Raw genomic sequence first — 8,628 nt, forward strand, 5'->3', positions numbered from 1 at the left:
CGGGAAAAAGGCCTCTTGGCCGGCGTGAGAGTTTAATAATAGCGGGCCGGCCCGGCGAGCGTGCGTGCCCGGGAAAAAGGCCTCCTTGCAGGCGTGAGAGTTTAATAATAGCGGGCCGGCTCATCGAGCGTGCGTGCCCGGGAAAAGGGCCTCCTTGCAGGCGTGAGAGTTTAATAATAGCGGGCCGGCTCTGCGAGCGTGCGTGCCCGGGAAAAGGGCCTCTTGGCCGGCCTGAGCGTTTAATAATAGCGGGCCGGCTCATCGAGCGTGCGTGCCCGGGAAAAGGGCCTCTTGGCCGGCCTGAGCGTTTAATAATAGCGGGCCGGCCCCGCGAGCGTGCGTGCCCGGGAAAAAGGCCTCCTTGCAGGCGTGAGAGTTTAATAATAGCGGGCCGGCTCATCGAGCGTGCGTGCCCGGGAAAAGGGCCTCCTTGCAGGCGTGAGAGTTTAATAATAGCGGGCCGGCTCCGCGAGCGTGCGTGGCCGGGAAAAAGGCCTCTTGGCCGGCGTGAGAGTTTAATAATAGCGGGCCGGCTCGGCGAGCGTGCGTGCCCGGGAAAAGGGCCTCTTGGCCGGCGTGAGAGTTTAATAATAGCGGGCCGGCTCATCGAGCGTGCGTGCCCGGGAAAAGGGCCTCTTGGCCGGCGTGAGAGTTTAATAATAGCGGGCCTGAGAGTTTAATAATAGCGGGCCAGCTCGGCGAGCGTGCGTGCCCGGGAAAAGGGCCTCTTGGCCGGCGTGAGAGTTTAATAATAGCGGGCCGGCTCATCGAGCGTGCGTGCCCGGGAAAAGGGCCTCTTGGCCGGCGTGAGAGTTTAATAATAGCGGGCCGGCCCGGCGAGCGTGCGTGCCCGGGAAAAAGGCCTCCTTGCAGGCGTGAGAGTTTAATAATAGCGGGCCGGCTCATCGAGCGTGCGTGCCCGGGAAAAGGGCCTCCTTGCAGGCGTGAGAGTTTAATAATAGCGGGCCGGCTCCGCGAGCGTGCGTGGCCGGGAAAAAGGCCTCTTGGCCGGCGTGAGAGTTTAATAATAGCGGGCCGGCTCGGCGAGCGTGCGTGCCCGGGAAAAGGGCCTCTTGGCCGGCGTGAGAGTTTAATAATAGCGGGCCGGCTCATCGAGCGTGCGTGCCCGGGAAAAGGGCCTCTTGGCCGGCGTGAGAGTTTAATAATAGCGGGCCGGCCCGGCGAGCGTGCGTGCCCGGGAAAAAGGCCTCCTTGCAGGCGTGAGAGTTTAATAATAGCGGGCCGGCTCATCGAGCGTGCGTGCCCGGGAAAAGGGCCTCCTTGCAGGCGTGAGAGTTTAATAATAGCGGGCCGGCTCCGCGAGCGTGCGTGGCCGGGAAAAAGGCCTCTTGGCCGGCGTGAGAGTTTAATAATAGCGGGCCGGCTCGGCGAGCGTGCGTGCCCGGGAAAAGGGCCTCTTGGCCGGCGTGAGAGTTTAATAATAGCGGGCCGGCTCATCGAGCGTGCGTGCCCGGGAAAAGGGCCTCTTGGCCGGCGTGAGAGTTTAATAATAGCGGGCCGGCCCCGCGAGCGTGCGTGCCCGGGAAAAAGGCCTCCTTGCAGGCGTGAGAGTTTAATAATAGCGGGCCGGCTCATCGAGCGTGCGTGCCCGGGAAAAGGGCCTCCTTGCAGGCGTGAGAGTTTAATAATAGCGGGCCGGCTCGGCGAGCGTGCGTGCCCGGGAAAAGGGCCTCTTGGCCGGCGTGAGAGTTTAATAATAGCGGGCCGGCCCCGCGAGCGTGCGTGCCCGGGAAAAAGGCCTCCTTGCAGGGGTGAGAGTTTAATAATAGCGGGCCGGCCCGGCGAGCGTGCGTGCCCGGGAAAAAGGCCTCCTTGCAGGCGTGAGCGTTTAATAATAGCGGACCGGCTCTGCGAGCGTGCGTGCCCGGGAAAAGGGCCTCTTGGCCGGCCTGAGCGTTTAATAATAGCGGGCCGGCCCGGCGAGCGTGCGTGCCCGGGAAAAAGGCCTCTTGGCCGGCTTGGGGGATTGAAAAAAAATCCCCCATTCATTTTCAACGGGAGGGGTCGGCGGTACCGCTTGGTGTCCGCCAGACGGCGGTGTGGTAGGCAAATGGCGGGCCTGCACGGCGAGCGTGCGTGCCCGGGAAAAAGGCCTCCTTGCAGGCGTGAGAGTTTAATAATAGCGGGCCGGCCCGGAGAGCGTGCGTGCCCGGGAAAAAGGCCTCTTGGCCGGCGTGAGAGTTTAATAATAGCGGGCCGGCCCGGCGAGCGTGCGTGCCCGGGAAAAAGGCCTCTTGGCCGGCTTGGGGGATTGAAAAAAAATCCCCCATTCATTTTCAACGGGAGGGGTCGGCGGTACCGCGTGGTGTCCGCCAGACGGCGGTGTGGTAGGCAAATGGCGGGCCTGCACGGCGAGCGTGCGTGCCCGGGAAAAATGCCTCCTGGCCGGCGTGAGAGTTTAATAATAGCGGGCCGGCTCATCGAGCGTGCGTGCCCGGGAAAAAGGCCTCTTGGCCGGCTTGGGGGATTGAAAAAAAAATCCCCCATTCATTTTCAACGGGAGGGGTCGGCGGTACCGCTTGGTGTCCGCCAGACGGCGGTGTGGTAGGCAAATGGCGGGCCTGCACGGCGAGCGTGCGTGCCCGGGAAAAAGGCCTCCTGGCCGGCGTGAGAGTTTAATAATAGCGGGCCGGCTCGGCGAGCGTGCGTGCCCGGGAAAAAGGCCTCCTTGCAGGCGTAAGAGTTTAATAATAGCGGGCCGGCTCATCGAGCGTGCGTGCCCGGGAAAAAGGCCTCTTGGCCGGCGTGAGAGTTTAATAATAGCGGGCCGGCCCGGCGAGCGTGCGTGCCCGGGAAAAAGGCCTCCTTGCAGGCGTGAGTGTTTAATAATAGCGGGCCGGCTCATCGAGCGTGCGTGCCCGGGAAAAGGGCCTCTTGGCCGGCGTGAGAGTTTAATAATAGCGGGCCGGCTCATCGAGCGTGCGTGCCCGGGAAAAAGGCCTCTTGGCCGGCTTGGGGGATTGTAAAAAAAAATCCCCCATTCATTTTCAACGGGAGGGGTCGGCGGTACCGCGTGGTGTCCGCCAGACGGCGGTGTGGTAGGCAAATGGCGGGCCTGCACGGCGAGCGTGCGTGCCCGGGAAAAATGCCTCCTGGCCGGCGTGAGAGTTTAATAATAGCGGGCCGGCTCATCGAGCGTGCGTGCCCGGGAAAAAGGCCTCCTTGCAGGCGTGAGAGTTTAATAATAGCGGGCCGGCTCGGCGAGCGTGCGTGCCCGGGAAAAAGGCCTCCTTGCAGGCGTAAGAGTTTAATAATAGCGGGCCGGCTCATCGAGCGTGCGTGCCCGGGAAAAAGGCCTCTTGGCCGGCTTGGGGGATTGAAAAAAAATCCCCCATTCATTTTCAACGGGAGGGGTCGGCGGTACCGCTTGGTGTCCGCCAGACGGCGGTGTGGTAGGCAAATGGCGGGCCTGCACGGCGAGCGTGCGTGCCCGGGAAAAATGCCTCCTGGCCGGCGTGAGAGTTTAATAATAGCGGGCCGGCTCGGCGAGCGTGCGTGCCCGGGAAAAAGGCCTCTTGGCCGGCGTGAGAGTTTAATAATAGCGGGCCGGCTCGGCGAGCGTGCGTGCCCGGGAAAAGGGCCTCTTGGCCGGCGTGAGAGTTTAATAATAGCGGGCCGGCTCATCGAGCGTGCGTGCCCGGGAAAAGGGCCTCTTGGCCGGCGTGAGAGTTTAATAATAGCGGGCCGGCTCAGCGAGCGTGCGTGCCCGGGAAAAGGGCCTCTTGGCCGGCGTGAGAGTTTAATAATAGCGGGCCTGAGAGTTTAATAATAGCGGGCCGGCTCGGCGAGCGTGCGTGCCCGGGAAAAGGGCCTCTTGGCCGGCGTGAGAGTTTAATAATAGCGGGCCGGCTCATCGAGCGTGCGTGCCCGGGAAAAAGGCCTCCTTGCAGGCGTGAGAGTTTAATAATAGCGGGCCGGCCCGGCGAGCGTGCGTGCCCGGGAAAAAGGCCTCCTTGCAGGCGTGAGAGTTTAATAATAGCGGGCCGGCTCGGCGAGCGTGCGTGCACGGGAAAAAGGCCTCTTGGCCGGCGTGAGAGTTTAATAATAGCGGGCCGGCCCGGCGAGCGTGCGTGCCCGGGAAAAAGGCCTCCTTGCAGGCGTGAGAGTTTAATAATAGCGGGCCGGCTCATCGAGCGTGCGTGCCCGGGAAAAGGGCCTCCTTGCAGGCGTGAGAGTTTAATAATAGCGGGCCGGCTCTGCGAGCGTGCGTGCCCGGGAAAAGGGCCTCTTGGCCGGCCTGAGCGTTTAATAATAGCGGGCCGGCTCATCGAGCGTGCGTGCCCGGGAAAAGGGCCTCTTGGCCGGCCTGAGCGTTTAATAATAGCGGGCCGGCCCCGCGAGCGTGCGTGCCCGGGAAAAAGGCCTCCTTGCAGGCGTGAGAGTTTAATAATAGCGGGCCGGCTCATCGAGCGTGCGTGCCCGGGAAAAGGGCCTCCTTGCAGGCGTGAGAGTTTAATAATAGCGGGCCGGCTCTGCGAGCGTGCGTGCCCGGGAAAAGGGCCTCTTGGCCGGCCTGAGCGTTTAATAATAGCGGGCCGGCTCATCGAGCGTGCGTGCCCGGGAAAAGGGCCTCTTGGCCGGCCTGAGCGTTTAATAATAGCGGGCCGGCCCCGCGAGCGTGCGTGCCCGGGAAAAAGGCCTCCTTGCAGGCGTGAGAGTTTAATAATAGCGGGCCGGCTCATCGAGCGTGCGTGCCCGGGAAAAGGGCCTCCTTGCAGGCGTGAGAGTTTAATAATAGCGGGCCGGCTCGGCGAGCGTGCGTGCCCGGGAAAAGGGCCTCTTGGCCGGCGTGAGAGTTTAATAATAGCGGGCCGGCCCCGCGAGCGTGCGTGCCCGGGAAAAAGGCCTCCTTGCAGGGGTGAGAGTTTAATAATAGCGGGCCGGCCCGGCGAGCGTGCGTGCCCGGGAAAAAGGCCTCCTTGCAGGCGTGAGCGTTTAATAATAGCGGACCGGCTCTGCGAGCGTGCGTGCCCGGGAAAAGGGCCTCTTGGCCGGCCTGAGCGTTTAATAATAGCGGGCCGGCCCGGCGAGCGTGCGTGCCCGGGAAAAAGGCCTCTTGGCCGGCTTGGGGGATTGAAAAAAAATCCCCCATTCATTTTCAACGGGAGGGGTCGGCGGTACCGCTTGGTGTCCGCCAGACGGCGGTGTGGTAGGCAAATGGCGGGCCTGCACGGCGAGCGTGCGTGCCCGGGAAAAAGGCCTCCTTGCAGGCGTGAGAGTTTAATAATAGCGGGCCGGCCCGGAGAGCGTGCGTGCCCGGGAAAAAGGCCTCTTGGCCGGCGTGAGAGTTTAATAATAGCGGGCCGGCCCGGCGAGCGTGCGTGCCCGGGAAAAAGGCCTCCTTGCAGGCGTGAGTGTTTAATAATAGCGGGCCGGCTCATCGAGCGTGCGTGCCCGGGAAAAGGGCCTCTTGGCCGGCGTGAGAGTTTAATAATAGCGGGCCGGCTCATCGAGCGTGCGTGCCCGGGAAAAAGGCCTCTTGGCCGGCTTGGGGGATTGTAAAAAAAAATCCCCCATTCATTTTCAACGGGAGGGGTCGGCGGTACCGCGTGGTGTCCGCCAGACGGCGGTGTGGTAGGCAAATGGCGGGCCTGCACGGCGAGCGTGCGTGCCCGGGAAAAATGCCTCCTGGCCGGCGTGAGAGTTTAATAATAGCGGGCCGGCTCATCGAGCGTGCGTGCCCGGGAAAAAGGCCTCCTTGCAGGCGTGAGAGTTTAATAATAGCGGGCCGGCTCGGCGAGCGTGCGTGCCCGGGAAAAAGGCCTCCTTGCAGGCGTAAGAGTTTAATAATAGCGGGCCGGCTCATCGAGCGTGCGTGCCCGGGAAAAAGGCCTCTTGGCCGGCTTGGGGGATTGAAAAAAAATCCCCCATTCATTTTCAACGGGAGGGGTCGGCGGTACCGCTTGGTGTCCGCCAGACGGCGGTGTGGTAGGCAAATGGCGGGCCTGCACGGCGAGCGTGCGTGCCCGGGAAAAATGCCTCCTGGCCGGCGTGAGAGTTTAATAATAGCGGGCCGGCTCGGCGAGCGTGCGTGCCCGGGAAAAAGGCCTCTTGGCCGGCGTGAGAGTTTAATAATAGCGGGCCGGCTCGGCGAGCGTGCGTGCCCGGGAAAAGGGCCTCTTGGCCGGCGTGAGAGTTTAATAATAGCGGGCCGGCTCATCGAGCGTGCGTGCCCGGGAAAAGGGCCTCTTGGCCGGCGTGAGAGTTTAATAATAGCGGGCCGGCTCAGCGAGCGTGCGTGCCCGGGAAAAGGGCCTCTTGGCCGGCGTGAGAGTTTAATAATAGCGGGCCTGAGAGTTTAATAATAGCGGGCCGGCTCGGCGAGCGTGCGTGCCCGGGAAAAGGGCCTCTTGGCCGGCGTGAGAGTTTAATAATAGCGGGCCGGCTCATCGAGCGTGCGTGCCCGGGAAAAGGGCCTCTTGGCCGGCGTGAGAGTTTAATAATAGCGGGCCGGCCCGGCGAGCGTGCGTGCCCGGGAAAAAGGCCTCCTTGCAGGCGTGAGAGTTTAATAATAGCGGGCCGGCCCGGCGAGCGTGCGTGCCCGGGAAAAAGGCCTCCTTGCAGGCGTGAGAGTTTAATAATAGCGGGCCGGCTCCGCGAGCGTGCGTGGCCGGGAAAAAGGCCTCTTGGCCGGCGTGAGAGTTTAATAATAGCGGGCCGGCTCGGCGAGCGTGCGTGCCCGGGAAAAGGGCCTCTTGGCCGGCGTGAGAGTTTAATAATAGCGGGCCGGCTCATCGAGCGTGCGTGCCCGGGAAAAAGGCCTCTTGGCCGGCGTGAGAGTTTAATAATAGCGGGCCGGCCCGGCGAGCGTGCGTGCCCGGGAAAAAGGCCTCCTTGCAGGCGTGAGAGTTTAATAATAGCGGGCCGGCCCGGCGAGCGTGCGTGCCCGGGAAAAAGGCCTCCTTGCAGGCGTGAGAGTTTAATAATAGCGGGCCGGCCCGGCGAGCGTGCGTGCCCGGGAAAAAGGCCTCCTTGCAGGCGTGAGAGTTTAATAATAGCGGGCCGGCTCCGCGAGCGTGCGTGCCCGGGAAAAAGGCCTCCTTGCAGGCGTGAGAGTTCAATAATAGCGGGCCGGCCCGGCGAGCGTGCGTGCCCGGGAAAAAGGCCTCCTTGCAGGCGTGAGAGTTTAATAATAGCGGGCCGGCCCGGCGAGCGTGCGTGCCCGGGAAAAAGGCCTCTTGGCCGGCGTGAGAGTTTAATAATAGCGGGCCGGCCCCGCGAGCGTGCGTGCCCGGGAAAAAGGCCTCCTTGCAGGGGTGAGAGTTTAATAATAGCGGGCCGGCCCGGCGAGCGTGCGTGCCCGGGAAAAAGGCCTCTTGGCCGGCGTGGGAGATTGAAAAAATTCCCCCATTCATTTTCAATGGCGGGGGTACCAGGGGTAGAGCTGGGGGTACCAGGGGTAAAGAGCGGGCCGGCCCGGCGTGCGAGTTTGGCCGGAAAAGAGGCCTCTTGGTCGGATTGGGAGATTGAAAAAATTCCCCCATTCATTTTCAATGGCGGGGGTACCAGGGGTAGAGCTGGGGGTACCAGGGGTAAAGAGCGGGCCGGCCCGGCGTGCGAGTTTGGCCGGAAAAGAGGCCTCTTGGTCGGATTGGGAGATTGAAAAAATTCCCCCATTCATTTTCAATGGCGGGGGTACCAGGGGTAGAGCTGGGGGTACCAGGGGTAAAGAGCGGGCCGGCCCGGCGTGCGAGTGTGGCCGGGAAAGAGCCCTCCTGGCCGGCCTGGGAGATTGAAAAAAATTCCCCCATTCATTTTCAATGGCGGGGGTACCAGGGGTAAAGAGCGGGCCGGCCCAGCGTGCGAGTTTGGCCGGGAAAGGGGCCTCCTGGCCGGCCTGGGGGATTAAAAAAATTCCCCCATTCATTTTCAATGGCGGGGGTACCAGGGGTAGCAGTACCGATTTTGGTCGTTAGGGGCGCTGTAGTAGGTAAACCAGATATGCGGAGTTAGGGGGTCAAGAAGGCTAAAAGGCTTAGAAAGTGACCGTTCACCAAAATACTTTCCGAAACGTATATAGGGGGGCATGTGTCGGACGAGTCACCATGCTTTCTCGATGCTGGAGGTACCAGGGGCACAAAGTTGGCCGGGAAAGATGCCTCTTAGGCGGATTGAAAGCATGAGAAAATGCCCCCCATTCATTTTCAATGGCGGAGAGCGGGCCGGCCCCGCAGCCGAGTGTGGCCGGCGGAGAGGCGTCTCGGTCGGATGAATGAAGCGTGGAGCCGGCCTCTGACGGCGGAGCTCCGCACTTTCGAATATTTTCTATCTCCCCCTCCGGGCGGTCGACGGCAGTTGGGAAGGCCGCCCGAGAGGCGCCCGGGGCGGATACCTCGGGCGAAAAGCCGGCCTCTGACGGCGGAGCTCCGCACTTTCGAATATTTTCTATTTCCCCCTCCGGGCGGTCGACGGCAGTTGGGAAGGCCGCCCGAGAGGCGCCCGGGGCGGATACCTCGGGCGAAAAGCCGGCCTCTGACGGCGGAGCTCCGCACTTTCGAATATTTTCTATCTCCCCCTCCGGGCGGTCGACGGCAGTTGGGAAGGCCGCCCGAGAGGCGCCCGGGGCGGATACCTCGGGCGAAAAGCCGGCCTCTGACGGCGGAGCTC

Source organism: Hippocampus guttulatus, unplaced genomic scaffold, assembly GCF_054856545.1.
Source record: "Hippocampus guttulatus isolate MCC_2025c unplaced genomic scaffold, RoL_Hgut_1.0 HiC_scaffold_51, whole genome shotgun sequence".
NCBI lineage: Eukaryota > Metazoa > Chordata > Actinopteri > Syngnathiformes > Syngnathidae > Hippocampus > Hippocampus guttulatus.